The sequence below is a fragment of the Melanerpes formicivorus genome, unplaced genomic scaffold (genome assembly GCF_026170545.1).
Source record: "Melanerpes formicivorus ecotype bairdi unplaced genomic scaffold, bMelFor1.0.p_v2 SCAF_52, whole genome shotgun sequence".
NCBI classification, from domain to species: Eukaryota; Metazoa; Chordata; class Aves; order Piciformes; family Picidae; genus Melanerpes; species Melanerpes formicivorus.
Genome location: NW_027142404.1, coordinates 17,087 through 32,577, shown reverse-complemented (window position 1 = coordinate 32,577; position 15,491 = coordinate 17,087). Strand labels below are relative to the sequence as shown.

Genomic DNA, 15,491 nt, shown 5'->3' with positions numbered 1-15,491 from the left:
CTCAGTGCCGTGGTTTAGTTGATTAGATGGTGTTGGAATGGAATGGAACGGAATAGAATAGAATAGACCAGACCGAGTTGGAAGAGACCTTCAAGATCATCGTGTCCAACCTATCATCCAACACCACCTAATCAACTAAACCAAGCAACCAGGCACCCTATCCAGTCTCCTCCTGAACACCTCCAAAGATGGTGACTCCACCACCACCCTGGGCAGCCCATTCCAATGGGCCATCACTCTCTCCGTGCAGAACCTCTTCCTAACCTCTAGCCTAAACCTCCCCTGGTGCAGCCTGAGACTGTGTCCTCTTGCTGGGCCTGGTGATGATCAAAGTTCTTTTCCAAGCTGCTTACTCCTGTTTGGTTTTATTCTCCTGCATGAATTGTCAGTTCAAAGCACTCGAGAGAAATGGTGTGATGGCTGTGCTGCCAAGCATCAGACTGGGGACCGAAAGACAACCTCCTGTGGATCGATGTACCGGGATATTCCAGGAACCTCTGTGCTGCCACAGACCTGGACTTAAACTCGTTCCAGATGCCGCGGTGTGTTCCACATGACAATCGCACTCGGCACGTGAAGAGTGGCCAAGAGACTTCCCTTGTTTCCTTTGTGGAAGGCTTTTGTGTGTCCCCCGGCCCCGGGGGCCGTGTTCCTCTCGGGCAGGCTGCGGACGAGGCTGCCCTCGGCAGCAGGCGTGCCGCAAGCGGAGCGGCGAAGCTGTGTTCCTGGCAGTTCTCTCTCCGCCTGGATCAGGACGAAGGTGCCGGCCGACAAGGACTTGCACTGACACAGGGTCAGAGAGCTGAGAGCACCAAAGGGTTTAATTGGTGAGAGCAACAGACTTGGTTGCTGCCACCCGCTGCTAAGTGGCCCCCACGTGGGGTTTGGAGGCAGGTAAAGGTTTCTTTTGGCGTGTGAAGGGGTTTTGTGGGCATCTAGAAGGGGTGTGGAGCCCCCTGAAAGGGTCTGGGATAGTGTCAGGGGGTTCTGGGCTGGTCCACCAGCGGGTCTGGGGACATTGGAAGCATCTGGGGGTACCTAAAGTGGAGCTGGGTGTTTCAGATGGGGGGTTTGGGTGCAACCAAAGGGGTTTTGTGGGCATCTAAGTTGGAGAATCTGTGGGGGTCCTGAAGGAGTTGGGGGGTTCTCAGTGAGGTTTTGGAGTCTCTATGGAGTCCCTGTTGTATCTTGGGTCTGCTGTGGGATTGGTAGTGACTGGGTGCTCCGGTTTTGGTGGCTCCAGGGCAGCAGGTACCCACAGGGCTGTGCCTTGCTTTATGTTCCCCAGCTGTGGGCCAAGCAGGAGCCCCAGGGGAAGGGAATTTCAGCATGTGGCGGGTGATAGTGGAGGCGACTTCCTGACAAAATGGCTTTGGGGGTTTGGTTAGGTCTTGTTTTTATGGTTGACTCACTCTTGCTTTCTTTCCTTTTTTTTCAGGGAGCTTAACTGCTTTGCCTGAGGACCAGTTGCAGATTTGTATTCGGCCTCAGCCACAAGCCCTGACACGGAGCGGGGTGCTTTGGTGTCAGAATGTGGAGCTGTTGGAAACCAAATTGCTCACTGAAAAAAAGAAAAGGAATAATTTGTCATAAAAAAATCCCCACAGTTCCTGTAAGCTTTCGAGTTCCTACTTAATAATATAAAGCAGTTTGTGGTTTGGTTGGTTTGGTTTTTTTCTTGTTGTGCTGCAAAGATTTTGATAGGAATTTCTAGGTATTAACTACAGCCAGAGCAAGCCTCTACTTGCCCTGGGAACGCAGTGAAAACCTTTTGGGAATTGGTTCTGCTCTGTTACTCCTCAAGCTATGAGCAGACACACAGGCAGTTGTTAACAGAGTTTCTTTGTGCATTCCAGGTCCGGTGTGTTCAGACCGGCAGGATCTTCCTGGGCCATCCGATTACGGTTTCCGTTGACACTTTTCAGCCCTTACATCCGGTTTGCCGACAGAGGACGTTGGTTTGTGGGCCCTGGCAGCGACAGTTTTCCAAAGAGGAGCTCTAAGGCCAGCTGCAAGGTTAGGTTTGGATTCTCCTGGGGTGCCTGTGCTTGAAAGCCCCCCAGAGGCCGTGCAGAGTGGTGCTCGCAGTAGCTCTGTGCAAGTCTGCCATGGGCTCAGGAGGCCAGTATCTAGAGAGAGGGAAGGACAGAGACACTTCTAAGACAGTTTTAAAGAAATAATTATGAGAAGAGGCAAATTAATTCTGGGGACTCATGTGATATATCTGTTCAAGAGAAAAAAAAATGAAGGAGGTTTCTGACCATAACCAGGCTGACAAAGCACAGTAATGTGGTTTCCTATGGGATTCAACTCCTCCTGCATTGCACAGGACACTTCAACAGCTGTCCTGACAAGCTCTAAGTAATGAACTTAATCCACCCTGTGCGAGCAATGGGGCAAAAGATTACAAAATCCATGTATGCAGTTGAGATGTGTTACGTTGGGACGCCCAGGATACAGCTCATCAAGCTCTCCTAGTGTTTAGACGCAAGATGGAAGAAGGAAGGGGGAAGACAGAGCAGAAGGTCTATTTAAATATGAAACTCCTAGGCTGAAAGAAAAGAAAAACATTTTAAAGAGCACTCAGTGAGACTCTGTCACCAGCATAGCTAATCACAGAATCACTGAGTGTTAGGGGTTGGAAGGGACCCCAAAATAGCATCCGGTCCAACCCCTGTGCCAGTGCAGGATCACCTGGGGCGGGTTTTGAATGTCTCCAGAGACTCCACTAACTCTCTGGGCAGCCTGCTCCAGGGCTCTGGCACACACAGTGAAAAGGTTTTCCCTTCTGTTCCTGTGGAACTTCCTCCTTTTATTCGTCGGACGCAGCGAAGCCGCTGGGTCGTGTTGCTGCGGCAAGGTGACCCACCCTGTAGTTCAGGGCCTGGGTCTGTGCCTTCATGGCAGCCTGTTCCCTTGGCACCCTGTCAGCTTAACAGCCCTGTGCTCGGGGCCTGTGTGACGAGTTGTGGAGCCCTCCATCCCCCTTCTGTCCCCAGCAGCAGCCCAAGGTCCCTGTAAGCAGGGCTGGGGAGGCTGCTTTAGGCAGCTAACAGGAACCAACCTTGCCTGGCCCTTAGGGGGCTGAGGTCAGTCCCTGGGCTCCCGAAGAGGTGGTGTTGCGCTGCTGCCAGGAGGGCCGGCCCGTAGGTGGGGCACGGGCCAGAGCCTGTGGCTCTCTGTGGGGCTTTTTGGGAGTGCTGCTGAGGCCTCACTCTGTCCTGTTGGCATCCTTTGTCAGGGTAGCCAGATCCTAGGCCTGATGTCTATCGTTAGCTCAATCGCAGAATTTGCTCGTCTGCTGTTCCTGTCCGTAAATTTTTGCCAGTGCTTCTGTAATAAAAAGGTTTTTATTTCTCCTGTAACTTGCAAGCTGGTGACCTCCTTAGGAGCACCACTGTGTTGTTCACAAAGTTCTTTGCTGTTGCAAAGCTGGGAGAAGTGTGAGGTTCAGCTGATGAAGTTTCTCTCTTTAGGAGTGTCTGCTCAGCCGTCCTCTTCCTGGATCTCGGAGCTTTGTCTCTCCCTGTTTGCGGTGCCCCGACAAGGACTTGTGCCGACACATCCTCGGGAAGCTGAAACCACCAAAGGGTTTAATGGGTGAGAGCAAAGCTCAGCTGTGTGCTGAAGCTGCAAACCTTGCCCAGAAGGCTGTCCCCGGCTCGGGGTGATAAAAAGAACAGGAGCGTAGCCGCTCGGCTGTCTTTCCTTCTGTGATGCCACAGCGGGGTGGGCGAGGATACAGCAGAGGAGCAGTGAGGGAGGGGTGAGGGCAGCCTCCCACAAAGGCTGCTTGCAGACCTGAAATGCCAAATGTTTGAAATGCCAGGACGTTCTTGGAGGGGAGGGAAAGCCCCGGGCAAGTGTAAGAGTGAGTGTGAGGTGTTCCAGCAGAGGAACAGCGGTGCTGCTTATTGAGAGATTGCAGAAGGGCAGTGATTTGTGTGCAGAAAGGCCTTGACGTGACCCCCCTCTGTTCTGTAGAAAGGCTTCTAGAGGAGAAAAGCACATCCTGAGCAGAGCCACGGGGGGGTGTGGGGTGTGGTTTGAAGCAGAAATAGCAACTGTCTCTCAATTAAAACAGTGGATTGTCTTTCGTGTGTGTGTGTGGTGTGCTGTTTTTTCATTGACTGGAAAAAGCTCTGCAGGGAGACCAGCTGATCTGCTCCCGAGGCACAGCAGCACCGGACCTGCTGAGCGCTGGGGGCCTGTTAAGGAGGGTCTGCTGTCATCTGAAGTGGGCTTGGGGGTATGAAAGGGGAATTTGGGGGCATGTGAAGGGTTCTGGGAGCATCTAGAGGTGTCTGGGGACCTCTGGAGGGGCTCCTGGGTCATGTCTGGAGGGTCAGGGAGGAGTGGGGGGGTCTGTGCCTCAGTGTGGTTTCGGGGTCTCTGTGTCAGGTCCCCACAGCGTGTGGGTTGCTGTGTGGCACTGCTGGAGTCTCGGTGTCCCTAGCGCCGCTGACTCTTCTGCTCACTGCTCCCACCTTGTGGGCACGGCCAGGTACTGCTTGCTGTCGCCTGCTGCCAAGGGTGTGAGTGGCCTCTGCAGGGAGGCGCAGAGAGGTATTCTGGGGCGTCTAGAGGGGCTTTGTGGGCATCGAGAGGTGTCTGGCGGCCTCTGGAGGGTCTCCGGGGGGGTCTCTGGAGGGTCCTGAAGCAGCTGAGGGGGCGGGGAGTGGTGGTGCTGTGTTAGAGGTCTCGGGGGGGTTCCAGGGTTTGGGGTCCCGCAGGATTGGGGTGGTCTCACCCCGGTATTGGGTGTCCTGCAGTCCCAGGGTCCCCCAGCCACATCTCCCCCGGCATCTCAAGGCGAGCTGCGAGCACCTCAAGGGCCTTAGAGGGTGAGAAAGGAGGGCTGGGGGCATGTAGACGGAAGTGAGGGCACCAAGACGGCACCGTCCTCCCCGTGACAGCGCCTGCCCTTCCCAAGATGGCGCCGCCCTACCCGTGACAGCGCCTGCCCTTCCCAAGATGGCGTCGATCTCCCCGTGACAGCGCCTGCCCTTTCCAAGATGGCGTCGCCCTCCCCGTGACAGCGCCTGCCCTTCCCAAGATGGCGCCGCCCTCGCCCCGTCGGCTCCGACCTAGCCAGCGTAATCCTCGTCCCCTCTGCTTTCTCCGCTCCGCATCAGCTCAGTGTGGACTCTGCTGCTCTCTGGAGTTGCTCTGTGCCTGCTGCAGGACTCTGCTATGGGTTTGAGGGTGGGCGGCAGCGAGGGGGGGGCCGAGAAACACCAGCGGCGGGGGGGGGGGGGGGTGGGTGTCGATTTGCCGCGGTCGGGAGCAGTCTACTCCCAGTTCACGAGCTGTTCTCCTGTCTCTCCCAGCTCTTGCAGGCTGACCCCAATGCCCTCAGACTCGCCCAGCGATCCCAGGGTGAACCCGGCAGCACCCAGACTCGCCCAGCGATCGTCACGTGATTAGGGGCCGCGCAAAGGAGGGGCGGGGAGCAGAGAAAGCGGCGGCGGCGCCCAGCCTCCAGCCACGCCCGCTGGAACATGCTTTCCAATTAGTACGCTACCTCTTAGGTTTCCAACCTGGGTATTCAAAGAACGCCGAGGAAAGTGGGGGCAGGTGCTTTTGCCAGGCAGCCTCCAATGAGCAGGCCCGGGGCAACGAGGAGGTGGCAGCAGCCAGCACATGCAGGCATTTCCAGGGGCTCAGCCTGTGCTTCCGCTTCCTTTTCTTCAGCACAGGAGTTCGGTTTGGCTGTCCAGAGCCTTGCTCTGCACCCGAATGCCGTACCGAGCGTGAGGGAAAGATGAAGCAACACCCACGTAGGCACCCAGGGAAAAAGCGGAGGTTGTCTTAGGAGCCGGTTTGAGACAAAATTCACCCAACTCCTTCTGCGGTGGTGTACGGGAAAGAGTCGGTAGGGGAAGCCGCAGGACAGCCTGCAGCAAAGCTCAGGACTTGTTCCCTCGCCTCTGCCTTCTGCACGTCTCCTCGTCGGCCGCCTGTGAGCGAGACGCTTCACCAGCTGGCTTGTTTGAAATCAGCAAAGTTATGGCATGGAAGTTATCTGGTAGGAGTCGTTGCTAAACAGATGCAGTTGAAGCTTTGTATCTTCCGTTCTCTCTACTAGTTATTCTAATCTTGCCCTGTTGGTTTAGCCCATCAGTTTTCATGTTCTCTTCATCTATTAGTAGCAGAAGAAAGGGCCCCTTGATTCCAGTATTTCTTGCTGTAGTTCAGAGGTAGAGTTGGCTTTCCCTCTGACCTTTTATACTTTTACTTTGTGTTAAGTGGAACCCAAAACTGAATAGGATACTTTGTGTAAAGCTTGAGCAGCCCTTAACTTTCCAATTATTATACCGCATGCACTACTGCTTTGCAACATTCACAGGACTGTGGTGGTGTCAGATAGTTCACTTGCATTTAGTTCCTCAGGGCCCAGGCCTTCCTTTGGGCTGATGGTCTTGGCCAAAGCTGCAATGTTCAGTCCTTGCTGTGAAAGGCAGGAGGTGCTGGCTGGGCAGTTTGCTTTATTTTGTGCCTTTTTGGGGGCGACTCAAAGGGAGTGGGGGGATTGTGGGTGGGCTGGTTCTGCCACGTGGGGCAGGGGGCTGCTGCAGCAGAGGAGCAGGTGAGCGAGGGCTGGGGGCCCCCCCCTAAAGTGCTGAAAATTCTCCGAGGGGACCACACTATCTTTAAAAGTGTAAGTACTGGGGTGAGGCGAGGCGGAGGCAAACCTCTGGTTTGCAGCTGGAGAGGGAGGGCTTGGAGTGACTGGTGCGTAAGAAAGCTTTGGAAACGACCCCTGTCTGCCCTCTCTGCTTCTAAAAGGCTTTTAGCATTGGAAAATAAAAGCCAGGTGGGGGCCCGGCTGCTGCCCACGCCCAGGGAGGTGCTCAGTGCTGCCACCCGGTGTGTAACGGCCGGCAGTGCAGCCGTGCCGCGGCGTGTGCCGCCCCGGGGGAGCTCAATGCTGCCACCCTGTGTGTAAGGGCCGGCAGTGCAGCCGTGCCGCGGCGTGTGCCGCCCCGGGGGAGCTCAATGTTGCCATCCGGTGTGTAACGGCCGGCAGTGCTGGCGGAACGAACGTTTTTCTGACAGCTCTTGGAGGAACGTTTCTGTACAGGTGTTCCCCAGGGCTCCTCAGCTGCTCAGAACTCAACGTGTTGTCTTGGAGGGGAATAAAACCCATGGAACGCTGAGCGTGAGGTCACAACGCAGGCACCGCCCCCCCCAGCGTGGCACCGCCCCCCCCAGCGTGGCACCGCCCCCCCAGCGTGGCACCGCCCCCCCCAGCGTGGCACCGCCCCCCCAGCGTGGCACCGCCCCCCCGCGTGGCACCGCCCCCCCCAGCGTGGCACCGCCCCCCCAGCGTGGCACCGCCCCCCCAGCGTGGCACCGCCCCCCCAGCGTGGCACCGCCCCCCACAGCGTGGCACCGCACCCCCCCAGCGTGGCACCGCCCCCCCCAGCGTGGCACCGCCCCCCCCAGCGTGGCACCGCCCCCCCCCAGCGTGGCACCGCCCCCCCCAGCGTGGCACCGCCCCCCCCCAGCGTGGCACCGCCCCCCCCAGCGTGGCACCGCCCCCCCCAGCGTGGCACCGCCCCCCCCAGCGTGGCACCGCCCCCCCCAGCGTGGCACCGCCCCCCCCAGCGTGGCACCGCCCCCCCCAGCGTTGCACCGCCCCCCCAGCGTGGCACCGCCCCCCCAGCGTGGCACCGCCCCCCCAGCGTGGCACCGCCCCCCCCAGCGTGGCACCGCCCCCCCCAGCGTGGCACCGCCCCCCCCAGCGTGGCACCGCCCCCCCCAGCGTGGCACCGCCCCCCCCAGCGTGGCACCGCCCTCAATAACATGGCGCCAGATGCTTTAAAGTGGCTCAGTGCAGGGTTGTGGCTGGTAGAGGTTGGAGCTCTTCTGCTGTGTCCCAGGTCAGTGCCAGTCTCTGCTGCTTTGGGGGGTTTCTCTATAGCAGCCGCTGGAGCTGCGCGGGGCTTGGGGGGGTGGCCACCGGCGGGGCAGCGCGGGGCTTTTGGGGGGGAGAGGGGGGCGTGTCCGGGCTTGGCCGGCGGGGCTCTGCGGGGGTGGCGGCTGCTGCCTCAACCGTACCCAGAGGCCCCGTGGGAGCTCAATGCTGCCACCCTGTGTGTAATGGCCGGCAGTGCAGCCGTGCCGCGGCGTGTGCCGCCCTGGGGGAGCTAATTTCTGCAGCCTAACTGCGCTGAATGCTCGAAAATTCTTAGGGGAAGAGCGGAGGGCGGAGAGCTTGACTCGAGCGTCGCTATGGATCCGGCGCCTGCGCCCTAGCCCGGCTCTGCTCGCGCCAGGGGGGCAGCGTTCCGGTGGTCGCTATGGATACGGCGCCTGCGCCGCAGCGGGTCCGGTCCCGGTGTCGCTGCCGGCCCGGGACTCCCAGGTGTGTTCTTTCCGGCGTCTGAAGGTGGTCTGGGGCCATCGGCAGGGCTTTTGGGGGTGACGGAGGAGGTCTTGGGGACACCTAAAAGGGTCTGGGGATACGTAAAGTTCTCGTGGGGCCATCGGAAAGGGTCAAGGGTCGTGGGGAGGCAGTTGGGCACCTCCGACGGACCCTTTGGGAGGTCTCTGCAGGCTCCCGTGGGAGCTGGGGGTGTCTCGGGGTGGGTTTGGGTTTGGGTTTGTGCTGCAAACAGCGTTGATAATGACTTAGAGAAAGACACACAAGAGACTCAGTAAGTCTCTTGTATCGTGCTTCTATTCTGGCGCCTGACACAGGTAGGATCATTTCAAAAGAGCTGTGTGTCTTCAGAGAGGTTTGGGCAAACTTTTATACAAAAAGTTATCTGTCTATAATGACAGAGGTCCAGATGCTGCCTATCTATACAAAGCTTATCTCTCTAAAAGAGCAGAAGTACACATATCATGCAGGTGTCCTTTGTCTTATCCAAAAGAGCATCTTGTCCAAGACTAACAGAAGTGAATCACTGACAAATCCTGTTATTCCTTCTCTATCCAAAGGCTGTCTGCCAACCCCTCTCCCCCTCCCTGCGTCCCAGCATTTCAGCTAACAAGCGGAAAATTCTTATCAACTCTGTGGTTCTGTTAATGAGACTTTTCTGTTCATCAGTTCCCCCCTTTCTCACAGCCAACAGTATATTCCTATACTATATTTTCTTAAGGCAAACTTTGGACCCAGGCTTTCTGAGCTATCTTTCCCATGCTGACAATTGTGGAAGTTACTCTCAGATGTAGTCACCCAGTCTGATGCCCCCCAAGTCCAATTCATTGAGGCTTCCCCAAATAAAGGGGTCCTCATTTGGCCTCGAGGAAGTTCAGTGCATATCCAACAGTTAGAGAGATTAGTTTGCAAAGCCAATTCTTGCCTAACGTGTAAGTACATATTGCCTTCCCATCCCTCAATTTCCTTGCTGTGCTGCAAAGATTTTGATAGGAATTTCTAGGTATTAACTACAGCCAGGGCAATCCTTCAAGTGCCCTAGGAACGCAGTGAAAACCTTTTGGGAATTGTTCCTGCTCTGGTACTCCTCAAGCTATGAGGAGCTCTTCAGGGCAGCTCCAAGGTTAGGTTTGGATTCTCCTGGAGTCGCACACAGAACGAGTCTCACGATTCCAGTGGTCTCATTTCATAGCTGCATTTTCTTCTCTCTGCCTAGGTGACAGGACGACCTCACTAATCAAGAGAGACAGCCTGAGCTCTGCAGGAACCTTGAACCCAAGCAGCCAGTGCCTTCTGTGAGTACAAGCTGTCCTTGCTCAACGTGGAAGTAGTTGAGAGCTGAAGCCAGACCACGCCTTAATTCCCTTAGCTTCCTCTTCTGCAGATTAAACAGTCCCAGTTCCTTCAGCCACTCCTCCTAAGGCTTGTTATCCAGACCCCTCACCAGCTTTGTGGCCCTTCTCTGGACTCACTCTCTCACAAGGGGTGTCCTGGGGAACACCACTTGTGCCCGGCCGTCCACCGGCTGGGTTTAACTCTGTTCCCCACCGCTCTTGGGGCCCAGCCATCCATCCTGTTCTGCTGTCCAGCAGTCCCTTTGAAAAACAATCCATCTGAAAAAAGAAGTAGCAGAGAAGGAAAGTTGAAGCTGCAAGGATTGCAGTCCCCTCAGTTCTGGTTGTAGCCAGGTGGGGGTTGGTCTCTTCTCCCAGGCAAGCAGCACCAGAACAAGAGGACACAGTCTCAAGCTGTGCCAGGGGAGGTTTAGGCTGGATGTTAGGAAGTGGTTTACAGCTTGGCCAAAGACTCTTCTGATCCCTGTCTTCTGGTCGTGTCGGGTGCCAAGAAGGCCACTGGCAACCTGGCCAATATCAGGAACAGTGTGGCCAGCAGGAGCAGGGAGGTCATTCTGCCCCTGCACTTGGCACTGGTTAGGGCACACCTTGAGTCCCGTGTCCAGTTCTGGGCCCCTCCGTTTAAGCAAGACGTTGAGTTGCTGGAAGGAGTCCGGAGAAGGGCAACAAAGCTGGGGAGGGGTTTGGAGCACAGGCCTGTGAGGAGAGGCTGAGGGAGCTGGGGTTGCTTAGCCTGGAGAAGAGGAGGCTCAGGGGAGACCTTCTTGCTCTCTGCAACTCCCTGAAGGGAGGTTGTAGCCAGGTGGGGGTTGGTCTCTTCTTCCAGGCAAGCAGCACCAGAACAAGAGGACACAGTCTCAAGCTGTGGCAGGGGAGGTTTAGGCTAGAGGTTAGGAAGAGGTTCTGCACAGAGAGAGTGATGGCCCATTGGAATGGGCTGCCCAGGGAGGTGGTGGAGTCACCATCTTTGGAGGTGTTCAGGAGGAGACTGGATAGGGTGCTTGGTTGCATGGTTTAGTTGATTAGGTGGTGTTGGATGATAGGTTGGACACGATGATCTTGAAGGTCTCTTCCAACCTGGTCCGGTCCATTCCATTCCATCACCATCTAATCAACTAAACCATGGCACTGAGTGCCTCATCCAGTCTCTTTCTAAACACTTCCAGTGATGGTGACTCCACCACCTCCCTGGGCAGCACATTCCAAAGGCCAATCTCTCTTTCATCCTGCTCTATTCTAGTCTGTGAAGATCTTCTTCCTAACATCCAGGTTTAATTGGTGAGAGCAACAGACTTGGTTGCTGCCACCCGCTGCTAAGGGGTCTGAGTGGCCCCCAAATGGGGTTTGGAGGCAGGTAAAGGTTTCTTTTGGCGTGTGAAGGGGTTTTGTGGGCATCTAGAAGGGGTGTGGAGCCCCCTGAAAGGGTCTGGGATAGTGTCAGGGGGTTCTGGGCTGGTCCACCAGCGGGTCTGGGGACATTGGAAGCGTCTGGGGGTACCTAAAACGGAGCTGGGCGTATCAGATGGGGGGTTTGGGTGCATCCAAAGGGGTTTTGTGGGCATCTAAGTTGGAGAATCTGTGGGGGTCCTGAAGGAGTTGGGGGGTTCTCAGTGAGGTTTTGGAGTCTCTATGGAGTCCCTGTTGTATCTTGGGTCTGCTGTGGGATTGGTAGTGACTGGGTGCTCCGGTTTTGGTGGCTCCAGGGCAGCAGGTACCCACAGGGCTGTGCCTTGCTTTATGTTCCCCAGCTGTGGGCCAAGCAGGAGCCCCAGGGGAAGGGAATTTCAGCATGTGGCGGGTGATAGTGGAGGCGACTTCCTGACAAAATGGCTTTGGGGGTTTGGTTAGGTCTTGTTTTTATGGTTGACTCACTCTTGCTTTCTTTCCTTTTTTTTCAGGGAGCTTAACTGCTTTGCCTGAGGACCAGTTGCAGATTTGTATTCGGCCTCAGCCACAAGCCCTGACACGGAGCGGGGTGCTTTGGTGTCAGAATGTGGAGCTGTTGGAAACCAAATTGCTCACTGAAAAAAAGAAAAGGAATAATTTGTCATAAAAAAATCCCCACAGTTCCTGTAAGCTTTCGAGTTCCTACTTAATAATATAAAGCAGTTTGTGGTTTGGTTGGTTTGGTTTTTTTCTTGTTGTGCTGCAAAGATTTTGATAGGAATTTCTAGGTATTAACTACAGCCAGAGCAAGCCTCTACTTGCCCTGGGAACGCAGTGAAAACCTTTTGGGAATTGGTTCTGCTCTGTTACTCCTCAAGCTATGAGCAGACACACAGGCAGTTGTTAACAGAGTTTCTTTGTGCATTCCAGGTCTGGTGTGTTCAGACCGGCAGGATCTTCCTGGGCCATCCGATTACGGTTTCCGTTGACACTTTTCAGCCCTTACATCCGGTTTGCCGACAGAGGACGTTGGTTTGTGGGCCCTGGCAGCGACAGTTTTCCAAAGAGGAGCTCTAAGGCCAGCTGCAAGGTTAGGTTTGGATTCTCCTGGGGTGCCTGTGCTTGAAAGCCCCCCAGAGGCCGTGCAGAGTGGTGCTCGCAGTAGCTCTGTGCAAGTCTGCCATGGGCTCAGGAGGCCAGTATCTAGAGAGAGGGAAGGACAGAGACACTTCTAAGACAGTTTTAAAGAAATAATTATGAGAAGAGGCAAATTAATTCTGGGGACTCATGTGATATATCTGTTCAAGAGAAAAAAAAATGAAGGAGGTTTCTGACCATAACCAGGCTGACAAAGCACAGTAATGTGGTTTCCTATGGGATTCAACTCCTCCTGCATTGCACAGGACACTTCAACAGCTGTCCTGACAAGCTCTAAGTAATGAACTTAATCCACCCTGTGCGAGCAATGGGGCAAAAGATTACAAAATCCATGTATGCAGTTGAGATGTGTTACGTTGGGACGCCCAGGATACAGCTCATCAAGCTCTCCTAGTGTTTAGACGCAAGATGGAAGAAGGAAGGGGGAAGACAGAGCAGAAGGTCTATTTAAATATGAAACTCCTAGGCTGAAAGAAAAGAAAAACATTTTAAAGAGCACTCAGTGAGACTCTGTCACCAGCATAGCTAATCACAGAATCACTGAGTGTTAGGGGTTGGAAGGGACCCCAAAATAGCATCCGGTCCAACCCCTGTGCCAGTGCAGGATCACCTGGGGCGGGTTTTGAATGTCTCCAGAGACTCCACTAACTCTCTGGGCAGCCTGCTCCAGGGCTCTGGCACACACAGTGAAAAGGTTTTCCCTTCTGTTCCTGTGGAACTTCCTCCTTTTATTCGTCGGACGCAGCGAAGCCGCTGGGTCGTGTTGCTGCGGCAAGGTGACCCACCCTGTAGTTCAGGGCCTGGGTCTGTGCCTTCATGGCAGCCTGTTCCCTTGGCACCCTGTCAGCTTAACAGCCCTGTGCTCGGGGCCTGTGTGACGAGTTGTGGAGCCCTCCATCCCCCTTCTGTCCCCAGCAGCAGCCCAAGGTCCCTGTAAGCAGGGCTGGGGAGGCTGCTTTAGGCAGCTAACAGGAACCAACCTTGCCTGGCCCTTAGGGGGCTGAGGTCAGTCCCTGGGCTCCTGAAGAGGTGGTGTTGCGCTGCTGCCAGGAGGGCCGGCCCGTAGGTGGGGCACGGGCCAGAGCCTGTGGCTCTCTGTGGGGCTTTTTGGGAGTGCTGCTGAGGCCTCACTCTGTCCTGTTGGCATCCTTTGTCAGGGTAGCCAGATCCTAGGCCTGATGTCTATCGTTAGCTCAATCGCAGAATTTGCTCGTCTGCTGTTCCTGTCCGTAAATTTTTGCCAGTGCTTCTGTAATAAAAAGGTTTTTATTTCTCCTGTAACTTGCAAGCTGGTGACCTCCTTAGGAGCACCACTGTGTTGTTCACAAAGTTCTTTGCTGTTGCAAAGCTGGGAGAAGTGTGAGGTTCAGCTGATGAAGTTTCTCTCTTTAGGAGTGTCTGCTCAGCCGTCCTCTTCCTGGATCTCGGAGCTTTGTCTCTCCCTGTTTGCGGTGCCCCGACAAGGACTTGTGCCGACACATCCTCGGGAAGCTGAAACCACCAAAGGGTTTAATGGGTGAGAGCAAAGCTCAGCTGTGTGCTGAAGCTGCAAACCTTGCCCAGAAGGCTGTCCCCGGCTCGGGGTGATAAAAAGAACAGGAGCGTAGCCGCTCGGCTGTCTTTCCTTCTGTGATGCCACAGGGGGGTGGGCGAGGATACAGCAGAGGAGCAGTGAGGGAGGGGTGAGGGCAGCCTCCCACAAAGGCTGCTTGCAGACCTGAAATGCCAAATGTTTGAAATGCCAGGACGTTCTTGGAGGGGAGGGAAAGCCCCGGGCAAGTGTAAGAGTGAGTGTGAGGTGTTCCAGCAGAGGAACAGCGGTGCTGCTTATTGAGAGATTGCAGAAGGGCAGTGATTTGTGTGCAGAAAGGCCTTGACGTGACCCCCCTCTGTTCTGTAGAAAGGCTTCTAGAGGAGAAAAGCACATCCTGAGCAGAGCCACGGGGGGGTGTGGGGTGTGGTTTGAAGCAGAAATAGCAACTGTCTCTCAATTAAAACAGTGGATTGTCTTTCGTGTGTGTGTGTGGTGTGCTGTTTTTTCATTGACTGGAAAAAGCTCTGCAGGGAGACCAGCTGATCTGCTCCCGAGGCACAGCAGCACCGGACCTGCTGAGCGCTGGGGGCCTGTTAAGGAGGGTCTGCTGTCATCTGAAGTGGGCTTGGGGGTATGAAAGGGGAATTTGGGGGCATGTGAAGGGTTCTGGGAGCATCTAGAGGTGTCTGGGGACCTCTGGAGGGGCTCCTGGGTCATGTCTGGAGGGTCAGGGAGGAGTGGGGGGGTCTGTGCCTCAGTGTGGTTTCGGGGTCTCTGTGTCAGGTCCCCACAGCGTGTGGGTTGCTGTGTGGCACTGCTGGAGTCTCGGTGTCCCTAGCGCCGCTGACTCTTCTGCTCACTGCTCCCACCTTGTGGGCACGGCCAGGTACTGCTTGCTGTCGCCTGCTGCCAAGGGTGTGAGTGGCCTCTGCAGGGAGGCGCAGAGAGGTATTCTGGGGCGTCTAGAGGGGCTTTGTGGGCATCGAGAGGTGTCTGGCGGCCTCTGGAGGGTCTCCGGGGGGGTCTCTGGAGGGTCCTGAAGCAGCTGAGGGGGCGGGGAGTGGTGGTGCTGTGTTAGAGGTCTCGGGGGGGTTCCAGGGTTTGGGGTCCCGCAGGATTGGGGTGGTCTCACCCCGGTATTGGGTGTCCTGCAGTCCCAGGGTCCCCCAGCCACATCTCCCCCGGCATCTCAAGGCGAGCTGCGAGCACCTCAAGGGCCTTAGAGGGTGAGAAAGGAGGGCTGGGGGCATGTAGACGGAAGTGAGGGCACCAAGACGGCACCGTCCTCCCCGTGACAGCGCCTGCCCTTCCCAAGATGGCGCCGCCCTACCCGTGACAGCGCCTGCCCTTCCCAAGATGGCGTCGATCTCCCCGTGACAGCGCCTGCCCTTTCCAAGATGGCGTCGCCCTCCCCGTGACAGCGCCTGCCCTTCCCAAGATGGCGCCGCCCTCGCCCCGTCGGCTCCGACCTAGCCAGCGTAATCCTCGTCCCCTCTGCTTTCTCCGCTCCGCATCAGCTCAGTGTGGACTCTGCTGCTCTCTGGAGTTGCTCTGTGCCTGCTGCAGGACTCTGCTATGGGTTTGAGGGTGGGCGGCAGCGAGGGGGGGGGCCGAGAAACACCAGCGGCGGGGGGGGGGGGGTGGGTGTCGATTTGCCGCGGTCGGGAGC

At 56.3% G+C, this 15,491-nt stretch overlaps 2 long non-coding RNA genes across 2 annotated transcripts; both read left to right on the top strand.

Annotated features, from left to right (window-relative positions):
• Positions 1-1,458: 1,458 nt before the first annotated feature.
• Positions 1,459-4,072, top strand: LOC137452360 (uncharacterized). Its single transcript, XR_010990042.1, has 3 exons — positions 1,459-1,612; positions 1,857-2,016; positions 3,477-4,072. It is a non-coding gene; the product is annotated as an uncharacterized lncRNA (long non-coding RNA).
• A 7,590-nt stretch (positions 4,073-11,662) lies between these two features.
• On the top strand, positions 11,663-14,276 carry LOC137452359 (uncharacterized). Its single transcript, XR_010990041.1, has 3 exons — positions 11,663-11,816; positions 12,061-12,220; positions 13,681-14,276. It is a non-coding gene; the product is annotated as an uncharacterized lncRNA (long non-coding RNA).
• The last annotated feature ends 1,215 nt before the right edge of the window (positions 14,277-15,491 follow it).